Source organism: Ambystoma mexicanum, chromosome 10, assembly GCF_040938575.1.
Source record: "Ambystoma mexicanum isolate Mex_15411 chromosome 10, UKY_AmexF1_1, whole genome shotgun sequence".
NCBI lineage: Eukaryota > Metazoa > Chordata > Amphibia > Caudata > Ambystomatidae > Ambystoma > Ambystoma mexicanum.
Genome location: NC_090932.1, coordinates 776,171,008 through 776,183,882, shown reverse-complemented (window position 1 = coordinate 776,183,882; position 12,875 = coordinate 776,171,008). Strand labels below are relative to the sequence as shown.

Below are 12,875 nucleotides of genomic sequence, written 5' to 3'. Positions count from 1 at the left end.
GGTATTCCACGTAGCTCTCTTGAAACCAGCAGCTCCCCACATTCAAACAAAAAGGCCACCACCAATTATGGTAAAGGGGTACCCTGAATACAAGGTTCGAGCAATATTGAATTCACGAGTTAGGGGGTGTCAGCTCCATTACCTAATTGATTGGGTGGGCTTCGGTCCGGAAGACTGATCATGGGAACCAGCCAGTAACATACATGCTCCTCGGCTCTTGCGCCTATTCCACCAGAACTATCCCACCAAACCTGCCCCTTCAGGGAGGGGGTGTACTGTCAGGAAGCGTGGGGTCAAGGGGGGTACTAGGGTTGTGGGAGCCACCTTAAGTAGATGTCACCTTTGCCATCATTGCAGATGTACTTGGTGTTGTACTGTGCTAAAGCCAGGGAAAGACAGAACCAGGAAGAAACTACACTTCCCAGCATGCTTGGCCTCAAAAACTACAGCCCCAGCTGCCCAGGTCCTACATTCAGGCACACGGTTCCTGCAAAAGCGCAGGCCAACGCCCAAACCAACGTCCAAGTGTGTGCGCATCCGCGCAAGAACTCCTGCGCATGCGCGAACAACGCAAATATGTTCGCGCTCAGCTTTTCGCCGGAACGGACGCATCTCAGAGGATCTCCGGGCAGAACACTATACGCGGGGCCAGACCTCGTCTACAGAAAGCTCCTGCGGCCCCGCATAATAAAAGCTAAGTTATTCTTGTTATTCATAACCTGTTCGCCAATCGGAACAGCAGCCCTCGAGAGGGAGGGACCATGGTAACCCTGCAAAGACAATCCAGGGAGGGAGATCAAAGGGAGACCCGCACCCCGGCGGGAATCCATTGTTGCAGCCCAGAGCAGAACACTAACAGCATGTGACATCGCCTGTCTAGCATGCGCTTATACTAACTAGCGAGAAACAGAACCTGGAGGGCGCAGTCTAGAAAAAAGCATACTAATTGTTTCCTTTTCGGCAGGCACCGGCGTTGCTTCTTGTGACGGAAAGGTCAGACTACTGTGCGAACTTCCTCTTCGTGAAATGGACACGAACAGCCTGAGCTAAGTGCTAATTTTTATTGATGTTTGGGTTATGTTGAAAAGGCAGAGCAGTAGCTCATATTGGGGGAGAAAACATATTGCGTATATGTTGTGAATCTTTTATGTTAAAGCAGATTTGTGTGGGGCACTAACATTTTTGTAACAAGGGGCAAACTCAGTGCTAAACCATAACTGAGTGCAGCGCCTCGGGTTTACCCTGAAGAGGCAAGGGGCACACACAATGCTTCAGAGTGATTAAGTGCCAAGTCACATGTGAGAGTGTGAGTGTGTGTGAACCAAAACTTTATGTTCGCTGGAAAGTAATCAAGAGAAGCTCACAGGATGGGAGCTCAGGAGCATGTTTTCCCTTTAATTCCCCCTCCCTATCCACCACCAGATTCCTAATCCTCTATCCGGTTTACCTAACTCCCCAAAACCCATCCAATCCAAGGACCCTAACCCTCTTTCCCCAAGGGGGTCACGGCGGCCTGTGTTTTGCCCTAAGCCAGGCGCCAAGATCGCCGAGGGGAGGCAGGTATTCGTGCTGCTTCTGCGCTGGAGGAGTAAAACGGAATCTGACACCTGTGGTCTTCAGAATTGCTAAAATGGAGGGAGAATTAACAGTGGAACCATTTGTCCATGTCTATCAAATCAAGCCCTTTCACCCGAAACATGAAGTGAAAAGACTAGAGCAATTTGAGACTAGCAGGGAGTGAAAAGGTAAAGCAAGTACCTATTAAATAGAATTGGCATAGCAAGTGCATAGGTGTAGGTCTCAGACTGTTATCTGAAAAATACCATGTGATGTTAATGTGCTTAATTCATGTTGTTTTCAGTTAATCATTGGCCGCATGGCATGTTATTTGGTATTATCTGCATGTGTGTGCATAACTGAATTTGATTTCAGATACTCCAGTGAGAAAGGAAAAGTAAAGGGTTTGATGTGCTTGATACATAAGTTGTCTTTTCTTTTTGTGCTAGAAAAATAATTGTTTTCCCCATCAGCGCCGGATCCTTGGATCGCCGGATCCCTGGAGTAGTCCACTGTAATCAAGTCCCCTTAGAAAGCCCCCTAGCCCAAAGAAGGGGTTGAAGATGATGACCCCGAAAGAAGTCCCATGAAGTCCTGGAAAAGAAGAGTTCCACCAAGAATGGTTTTGTGTGTGATTTTTTATCAGAGACTATTTTTACAATTTTTATCACAAACAATTTTTACTGTTATCACAAACTGATTTTTACTGGTTTTTACATTTGACTGAAACCAATGGCACAGTTTTATGGATTTATGTTTTCTGAAAGTGATGATGTTTTTCTTTAAAATTCCCCCACAGAATTTCAAACAAAAATCCCCCCAAATAATTCCAGAAAAAACAAAAACAAAAAAATACAAAAAACAGATCACCAATGAAAAGAAGATAAAACATAAAGGTGATCAAGAGATAAAAAAAATGAAAAAAGAGACACATTGGAAGAAAAAAACATGTTTTTATAAATTCTTTTCTTAAAGGTTTTGTTTCTTACTTTTGATCAAGACTCTTTTGCTCAAAACTAGTGATATATACATTATGTTTCTCATGTATGGATATTACCATTTGTATGTTATTTATTTCGACTATTAAGATGTGGTTATTGGGAGAAGCACATGTGTTTTACAGCATATGTGTTTGTTTTTCCTGCAGTGATTTCGAGTTATATCCCATCAGAAAAAAGGAGGGAGTGTAGGATTATGGACTCTGCATTTCAACATTTAGACTCAGCATTCACATTTTAGCGAGGGTTTGAAGTTTAGCAAGGGCCAAGGGTGTGAAACTCAATGCTGGACTCAAGAGTGTGAGTCTTAGGCACAATTAAATTGATGCCAATGCACAGACACATGCTTGAAATTGCACTTTGCTTCAGGATGCTATTTCAATGAACTGAACTGCACTGAATATAATACTAACCTAAATCTAACATACTAATTAACCCAACCCCATTTAACATGTAACAGAATCCCATAATACCATTTAGTGCAAATTAGCTCATGAAATAAGCTGGATGCAGACTGATGAAAAGGCATAATGCTCTGAAAATGGGAAAGAAAAATGAACTATAAAGTTGCAGGCTGGATCTGCGCTGTGAGTTAGCTGAAAGATTCGAAGATACTATCTGCTAAAAACATGGCTTTGAAACATTTTTATCTTCAGCAATGCAGTTAGCACGAAGAGAAAAATTGAGTGTTGTAGGGAGGTCTGGTTAAGGGGAGGTGTTTTTCGTGATTGACAGGACATACATAAAAAAGGTTTTTGAGTTAGAGTAGAGAGACATTACTCTTCGATGGAGTTCAGTGCTAGCAAGCTGACTCAAGCTGAAGATGTCTCTCGTGGATTGACGATCCTTAGAAAAAATGCAGTTTTGAGAATCCTTATCTGGGTTTACCCTGTGCAAGGCAGGCAGAAAGGCTGGGGCAGATTTCACTGGCAAGCTGAGTCGGGAATATCGCCAACAGATTTAATTAAATATGAGGTTCATTTAGGCGCTGGTGATGTGAATTATACTATGTAGCACAAGTTAAATAGTTCAGTTCATTTTAGGTACTGCATTAGAGATTCAAATTTAAATGTGCATGTCATTCTGTGTTCAGTCTTGCTGTTTTTTTAAAGGGTATTTTTCTTGCCAAATTTTACGAAGCCAAGGTCAATTGGAAGAGCATTGCACAGATAGTGTGCTGAAAGCCATTGCAAGAAAAAACATACTTGCACAGTGAAGTACAATGTGGGCATAAGTGTCACTCTGTGTGACTTGCTTAATTCTATTTTACGATGAAGAACAAATTCCAAAAAGGTAATTTAGTCTCATTATATTTATTCTGCATTCAGACCCTTTGATATGATATGCATAGAGAGATGCAGATGTGCAGTAAGAAATATCTCAAAGCAAAGTAGCCGCAGGGAATTGTTTTATTTAGAGAGGCTGAATGAATGTGTTGTATTTCCATTGCATGCTTTACATTTGTTGAAACTCAGCCAAAAGGGCATAATGTGGTATTGTACATAAGATACCACAGGAGGGCATGATCCATCTATTCAGAGGGTTTTAAGTCCAGCATTTGTTTGTTGTTAGTGACCATGGTAAAAATAATTACTAGGCAGTATTCTGAAATCAGTCTCACCACTATAAAAATACCCCAACAGGTTTACCACAATATATTGCCAAGGACTATAAAAATACCACCAATTACCACCATAACAAAAAATTACCACAAAATAATAGATATAACCCCAAAATATATCTAACAGCCCTCTGTTTAGAGGTACAGCAGCAGGTGGTGGATATATCTCGGGTGGTACAGAACGGGGACAAGGAGGTGTTGAAGGAGACTCGCCCTGCACCTGCCATTGCAGATGGGTCAAGGTAGGCTTATGAGGAGTCCCAGTGAGTGGCAACTTCCACCCCCTCCACAGGGCCCACCTGGTCCTTGATGTGGGAGCGTTTTGCCCTACAACCTGGGATGACCATCATGACTGAGGAGACTGATGTCTCTGCAGGGTGGATGGGTCTGGGAAGAAGGTGGACTTGGACTTAAATGCACGGTGTAGAAATGTACCAAGGGAATCCCTTGCCTCCTCCCAGTTCAAATCGCAATCGCCTTCAGAAGTGGTGAGGAAGTGGATCCTAGTACATCTCAAGGCCAGAGTGGAGCATGCCGGCATCATTGGGTTGGCTGCACAAATCCTTTGTACCTAGCTAGCATGTCGAATTGTTGCAACTAGCACCAGCAACTGTGTCTACCTGAAGGCCCCTGTTACCAGCGCCAGTGCAACAAGCAGTTGAAGAAAGTGCAAAACTGGCAGCACCCAGCTTTGGGACGAGCATCTTGGACCATATGTTGAGTAATTCGGTCCCCCATAGTCTGCATTCCATGGAGCCTGTAAGCCAGGAGGAGGTGGACTACTTCCTAGTGGGGGCCAATATGGAGAGGCACATGCAGCTGTACCATCCTTACTTTTGTAGGTCTATGTGCATGGGCGAAAATATTAAGCAGCCTTGGGCGAGGGCTGGGCTCACATGGATTCCCTTTTTTTCATTTTCTTTTATTAATCATGTATGGTTAAAATCAAAAACCTTTTGGGCTATACAAAATAACCTATCACTAAATTTGCAATATAGAACATATGGCGAAAAAACAGATAAGAACATCATTAAAACACCCAAACAATATCTAAAATACTATAAAATCATTAAACTGTAATGAACACACTATGTACGGTATCAGGTAATATTATCCCCATATATATGGTCGCGGTACATAATATTGGCCGGGAAAAGGTCATGGCGATATTATATGGGTGACCATATATATGGGGATAGGGGCAGCCAAAAAAAAGTGTTTGGAGGTTGCGGGGGTGTCCCCCGCATGTTCCATGCAATAATGTCCCCACAAAAAACTGCCATTTTTCAGCGATATTTTTGCATGGCGATATTTTTGTGGGGACATTATTACATGGAACCCTATGTAAAAGTAAGATTTCCATATTAATTTACCTAAACTCATTAGTATAAAACGCAAGTGTAAAATGCAGAGTCAGCATTCCCTAAACCGCAGCATCAAACAAAACTAGAGCTTCTCTCCAGAGAGCTGCAGCCACAATCACCAATGGGTTTGCTCCAAAAATGGTGCTCCATAAAAAACCTCAATACCGTCCTCAGTGGTTAAGAATGTCTTGTATCCCTTCTGATATTTACTTCGCAGCACTGAACACTGCATCAGTATATGCCGAATTGCCTCATTTTCTGAGGGATGTAATCTGCACAGTCGTTCCTCAAGTGCAATACTCCTCCAGCCTCTGAGATATTCATTAGTTGGAAGGATATTGAAACTGAGGTATGAAATTAACCTTTGTAGCCTGGAAGGGCAATATCTTGTCAAATAAGAGCAGGGAGTACGTCCCATGAATCCCTGACTACAGTATTCTATGCATCGCTTCTTGCCTTTAAGCGTCTCCAGGGTTACCCAGCAGTTCCAGTCCCATGTTTTATTCTTTAAAAAACATAGATATTAGGAAGAGTAAGGCCACGCTCCCAGGTTAAACCAATCTCATTGAGGTGGGCCAGTGCCGACTTGTGTAAATCCAGCATAAACAGATTTTTCGTGTCTGCTGCAAGATGAAACACAATCAGACCCAGCAGGGTATCTCCGTTACTGCCTGACTGAAGGAGAATGAGCAACAATTTTGGACGCCGGAGTGACCATGCTGTTTTTAGTTATTTGAATCCCACCTCCAGTCACGTTGCTGCTACTGCCAGAGCTTGTAGAACTCCTAAAATGGAACAGAGCAATTTGCCCTCCACACTTTCCAACCAGACTGAATGGGTGGTTACATTGCCTCTGAACCATGAAACAAACCAGGGATGATGCTCATGCAGTAGATTGTAATAAGGCCTTCTACATTAAACCCAACCTTGCTGGCAATATAATGTTATTATGTTCCACTTCCTCTTGACCCGTGGGATAATGTGCTCTCTGTAAAAATGATGGGCCAGTCGGGAAATAATGGGATAACCCCAAGATATGTATTTGTCGACAATATCCAGTGCCACTTCAGCCAGCCTCCAAGAAAGGGCAGGAGGTTTCCTCCGTGACCTCGTTCCCAATGTCATCGTCTTAGACATTTATTTTCATGTTATTAGTGATCACAAAGTCATTTAAGGCATTCATCAGATGCTGAAGCTCAATGGGAGTGAGGTCAAGGAGCACTGTGTCTTATGCATAGCCAAGCCATGTGAAGAGCTCCCTGCCCAACTTGGGCGGATTATTCTGACAGCAACCAAGAGCCTCACCCATGTCTGAGACATTTCTGTTAAAAAGCATGGGTGCCAAGACACACCCCTGCTTTAGGCCCTGGTTAGTTGCAATGGGGCAAGTGGTTCTGCAGGTCTGGCTCCTCCTGACAGTGACTGCCATTTCAGAGTGAAGCAACCTGATAAGATACAGCAATCAGTGGTCCAGGCCCAAACCTGCATCTGACTCCACATGATTCTTCTAGAAACGCAATCGAAAAGTTTTGAGGAGTCAATAAAACACAAGTACACTTTGCAGCCTGACCTTCTATATACTTTGTCCACCACACAATGCAAGGCACACACATTGTTTGCCGTGCTATGGCCACTCCTGAATCCTGGCTGGCATTTTGCAAGGAGCTTTTTCTCCTTAGCCCAATATTTGAATTTATTTAGCAAGAGGGACGACAAGATCTTTGCAGTCAACTCCAACATTGCCAGTAGGCAATAGTTGGATGGGTTGTTCCTGTCCTCCTTTTTAATGACGGGGACCAGGATGGATTGCCTCCAACTATTGGGGATAGTTCTCAGGAGAACAATCCTATTGAATAGCACCTTCAGGGGGGCTGCCCAATACTACTGTTTGGCCTTGATGAAAATGTTTGAAATTGTGTCCGGGCCAGGAGCACGTGAGGTGTTTAGCTTAGAGATGACTTGCAAAATATTCTCTAGGTCAAAGCCATCCATTCGTATACTTGTTCGATTGGGTCTGGGGGTGCTGAGTTTCATTATGTCTTGATCAAAATACAGCTGCAAGATATAATCACACCATACCTTTTCGGGGATGGAATTGCGTTCAAGCAAAGAGTCTGCCACCATGTACCGCTGGTATCTAGCCCACAATCCTTTAGTATCATTCCCCCATAATAAGGAGAACATGAGCTTCCAGTTGCATTAGTTGTCAAGTTCTTGTAATGTTTAAGCCAGTTTTTGTACTGGGTAGAGAGCAAATACAGCTTGGCCCTCCTCCTCGCTAGTAAAAGGGTAATGACTGACCCAAGCAACATCCTTACGATAATCCATCTTTCTGACATGAATCGCCAGATTGAAGACACCTACATTCACCTTAGAGAGGTGATTACAGGTGCGGTAAAGAATTAACCTACTGGCAAACTCTGCCATAATAATACCCAAGTCCAAACGATGAGAAGCCAACAGGGATTTGGGATCAAAGTCAGTTTTACAGGGTGATCTTTCTAACATTTAAATCGGACCAGATTATCTGATTACCCTGGCTTCTCGTGTGGTTAAGGAGAATTGCCACATTAAAAACTCTCTCAGACCGTACGCTTGCAGGATGTCAGCTTTGTGATTTAACAGGAACTCACACAAGGACTCCTGGTCAGATGGACCACTTGTTTCAGTTGTATCATCAATACTGTACTTGGTCATCATCCCTTCTCAAAGGTAAAGCTATCAGTACATAACCATTACGCCAATGTGCAGGTGATGGGCTGCTATCCTTTCCTGTTGATAACTCATCTGTATTCAAGATGCACAAGTCACTGAGGAGGGTGTTCCACTGCATCTCCTCCCTGTACGCTGTGATTGCACTGCTCATATATCTTTCAATAGGAGTCAGTGATGTACTGCCGAATTATGACAAAAGTCGTGAGCTTGACATTCCCATGTAGTTGGTGAAATGTGGGATGGTTGGTGTTCTTCCTACTGCCTGCACTCCTTCCTCCATTGACCTTGTAAGCTTGCACCAAAGCATCCCTGCACATTTGCAGTGGCTCCTCATTGTGAAGTTTGCTATGAGTCCTCCATGAACGGATAGCGATGAAAAGCACCCACAATTACCTAAAAACCTGTATCTATAAACAGACAACAGGTATTCAATTACTTTTAAGTGTAACGACTGTGGATCGCATGGCAAGGTAAAAAGAGGTCCCTCACCAACTGTGCTGCATTGACCATAAAATGAGCTCCACCGTGTTGGTCCGGTTGAGCTCAAGTAGGCGCACAATAGGGAGATCCTCACTGATCATTGTGATGACTAACCCACTTGGTAGCTTCTTTGAAGGGTGATAGGCGCACACATTAGAAAGCCTCTACCTCTGACACAGTGGCAAATATTCTCCATCTAAAGCTCTAGAGCTTTACAGTTATCTGTGATGGCATTGCGCTGCTCGTGAATCCTGGCAGAAATGTGCAAAATTAAATGAGTGGCCACTGAGGTCTACTGGTTGTGCAAGGGTAACTTGTGGTGTACCTGGAGTTGGCACAGGGAATTTATGGCATGGAAAGCCTGACTTGAATGTGAGCAGATCTTCTGTGTTCACAGTGGCCATTTCTTTTACAAGCTCACAGCTGCTGATAACGCATTTGACTACACGCTGAAGGAGATGTGCCATGGAGTGGGTGTGCAATGTCCTGCCGATTCATTAAGCAGCCAGGATATTTGACCTATTGTCCGCTGCAACAAAGCCAAGTGAAAATGATGTGCCCCTACCTCATTTATTTTCTACCAGATGTCAACTCCTCTGCGGCTTCTGTCCTGAAACCCTTTAATTATCAATGTTGCCTTGTTCCAAATTGCAGACATCTGCTGCCCCCTTGCATTACTCCGAGACAATGCTCATCTGGTAGAGGTAGAAAGTCCACTTGGCGGGCTGTGATGGCCATGTAGTCAATGGTCTGACAACTGGTCCAAGTGTTCATGGTGAAGTGCTATTTTTGTCTCGCTGACTACTGTAGTACTTGCAAAATTGGGAATATTTGGGGGAATTGTATACATCTCATCAGCAGTGGGTATAGGCTATGAATGGATGTAGTTTGCAATCCTACACCAAGTGACAGGGAGTACTTCCCCATGAAGCCCTAGCTAAGAAGAAACAACTGATTTACTTGGTCCTTATGGATTGTGCTCTCTGTGTCAAAATGAACTACTGGTCATGCACATTCTCCCTTGTTAACCATTATGTGCAATACATTTACATATTAGGATTTAAGCCCAATGAAGTTCAATGACAGATTTCAAGCAGATTAGAAGCCAACACGTGTTTCAAATCTATTGACTCTTCTTCAGGTCTAAACAACTTCTTGTGTTGTTAGTAATTGTGAGTGGTAGATATTATCAATCACAGAAAAACAAACAATCGGCCCATTCCACTTGGGATATATAGCAATGATAGCCTCATATCAACCTGATAGATCTCCTTAACTGGTTTCTTGTGGTTTGACCACCTCTTATTTTTCATTTCATCCTTTGTTAAAATATCTCCTTTATATTGTCAGCTCTCTCTTTTGATGATTGTTTTAGCTGAGATTATCTGTGAGATTCCTGTAATTATTTGATAGTTTGTTCCTTACCAAATTAACGGTGGCCTTAAAGATTCAGAATACATCCTGAGTTCAGACCAAAATATTGTGTCTCATCACATTTAATTTAATACATATTATCTGTCTCTAATATGGACTGTTTTTCTTTCTTGAAAGGAAGATTTTTGAAAACATTGTTGGGACTTTGAGACTCTACAGCATCAGAAATATTTTATTTTGAAACTCAATTGACACTCATGGCACACAGAATGCGCTCCGCTTCTGCACTCCAATGGACTTCGCTGGGGCTTATTGATAACGCTCTTCTTATTGTAGACAAGTGTGTATGATCCCTGCTTCCGAACTGATAACAGCTGTCAAAAATATAATCCGAATTTTGGATGTATTAAATGCTTTTCAATACCGTCACTTGATTAATAATTCAACTAAGCCTATCGCAATGCAATAGCATTTGACAAGACGGAATTCCACTATTCTAGAAACTCCTTTGAATAAAACACTTTGGATTGTATGTGTATTCTCAGTTTATCCTGAAGATTCCAATACATTTCAGTTTGATAGTGTACATTATGCTTATTCCAGTAAAGGTATTACTAAACCGTCGACTTCTTTTTAACAGCCTCCCTTTGCTCATTGTTCATTATGGGATAGTGAATAAGATTATATCAGCAGATGTGACCATATTTCTCATGAAACCGCAATTAACTTCCTGTTTTTTCAGTGGATGTTTTGTTCAGGGAAGGTACTTCTTAAAAACTTGAATGTGGGCCTCATTATGAGTCCTCATTATGAGTCTAGCGGTAGCCGTGCCAGTAAAAACAGCACGGCTGCCGCCGGAGTCATTTTTCTTTGCGCCGGAAAAAGAAAATCCCCGTTCCCATTTGAGTCCCATTGAACTCAATGGGAATGGGAGGACGGATGCATCGGCACTGTGTGCAACAGTGCCGGTGTATCCGTCAAGGTCTGCAAACGGGTTCCTTTTCACCCGCCATGTCAGACCAGACGGTCGTAAAGGCACCTACTTGCAGAACTCATAGTTTGCCGGTCCGGAAACAAATGGACCGGCAAGCTTACCGGTACCGTTTTTTTCCTCCGGACCGGCAACCTCGTAATGAGGCCCTGTGTGTTCTTGTTATGCAGCTTTAATGCATTTGATGTTAGCTAATGAGATGCAAACGTGTTTGGCCTAGGAACCTTTTCTTCCTTCTGCACCCAACATAAGGCAGAACAATGCCTGAGGTCTGCAACCTGCGGCTCTTCAGATATTTTGGAATATGGGCCTCATTAGAAGGTTGGAGGTAACCATGCTGCTTTTAGCTGCATGGTTGCCTCCATACCGCAATCCGGGCCCGGGTTCCTCGAATGAGGAATTACCGGGCCATCGCAACCTTGGCGGACCCGGTAATTCCCCATCCGAGGAACTCGGACCCGGTCCATTCCCATTCCCATTCGAGCCCCCATAGGGCTCAATGGGAATGGGGATGGAGCTAACAATGGGCCCGCTAATGACGGGCCCGTTGTTAGCTCCCTGGTCCCCTTGCGGGACCCAGTAAGGACGCCTGGTTTTTCCAGGCGCCCATTGCGGGTCCCGCGAGGAGACCTCGTAATAGGGCGGAACGGGTTTACCAGCACCGGCACCTTTATCGGTGCCGGTAAACCCATTCCGCCAACCTTATAGTGAGGGCCTATGACTCCCATGATTCCTCACCATCAACTATGCTGGCTGAGGCTTATGGTAAGTGCAGTCTAAAACATCTGGAGAGCCAATGGTTGCAGACAGAACTGGGATACTCTGTCATGAACGCTTATCAAGAAGTTGCTTTTGTAGGATGCATTTTATATTGATTCCAGAAACATTTAATAGGTTTTAATTACTGTATGTTTTCTATTAATATGTGTACAGTTTTATGGAATTTCTCTGAAATAAAATTGAAGTTGACTCTACTCTTTTTGAAATACCCCTATGAAAAAAGGGTAATGGGACACAAAGAAGTAATTAGGGTTCCTGGCTGCTTTGCATAAAATCCGAATTGTATTAAGGAAGCAATGGTTGTATGCTCGAACCACTTAGTGCATAATGCATGCTGGGCTTGGTGCTCATTTCATCTTTCACAGCACTCACCCCAATATTAAAGTGTGTGTAACCATGAACCACATTTATGAATTCAGACAGGATGCGTGGATAAAATGGCTATGCCACCCGTCACTCCTACAGCTGGTAGAAAGGCAGGAGTACTGATCCAATTTTACAAGCGGAGGGTCTCAGGGTGGAAGCAGCGTGCACACACATCTTAGAGAAGTACATTGGCCGGATGAAAGCGAATGGGTCTAGGTCATTCAATCACCAGGTTTTATTTTCGTGGAGTTTTTTACCACCGATTTTTAGCTGAACAATCTCATCATTTTTTTTTATTTGGCGGGTTTTCCCAATCCCCCTTCTCTGTTTTTTACTACCTATCCCCACACCCTCGGCCCCTTATGCTACTTCACCCACCCCCTGCCTCATATTTTTTAATGAGTGTTTTCAACCAAAAATCGGTGGCAAAAAACTCCACGAAAAAACCTCTGTTGATGAATGAATGCCAAACCAAGAGAATCATTATGTACAGTACACACAGGATCTGATGGTATCACTCTGTGAGAGTGAGCTGTCATCTGATTCTAATTGGTAATATCGGATGACACTACTGTGTTAGGTAGGCCCAGAAGTCATGAAGTCTACAGATTGGCCCCTAATGGCATCAC

At 43.3% G+C, this 12,875-nt stretch overlaps 1 protein-coding gene across 2 annotated transcripts in view; it reads right to left on the bottom strand.

Moving 5' to 3' along the window:
• KCNAB1 (potassium voltage-gated channel subfamily A regulatory beta subunit 1) overlaps positions 1–12,875 on the bottom strand; it is a 1,977,401-nt gene that overhangs the window by 456,879 nt on the left and 1,507,647 nt on the right. The gene's annotated exons all lie outside the window — the stretch shown is intronic.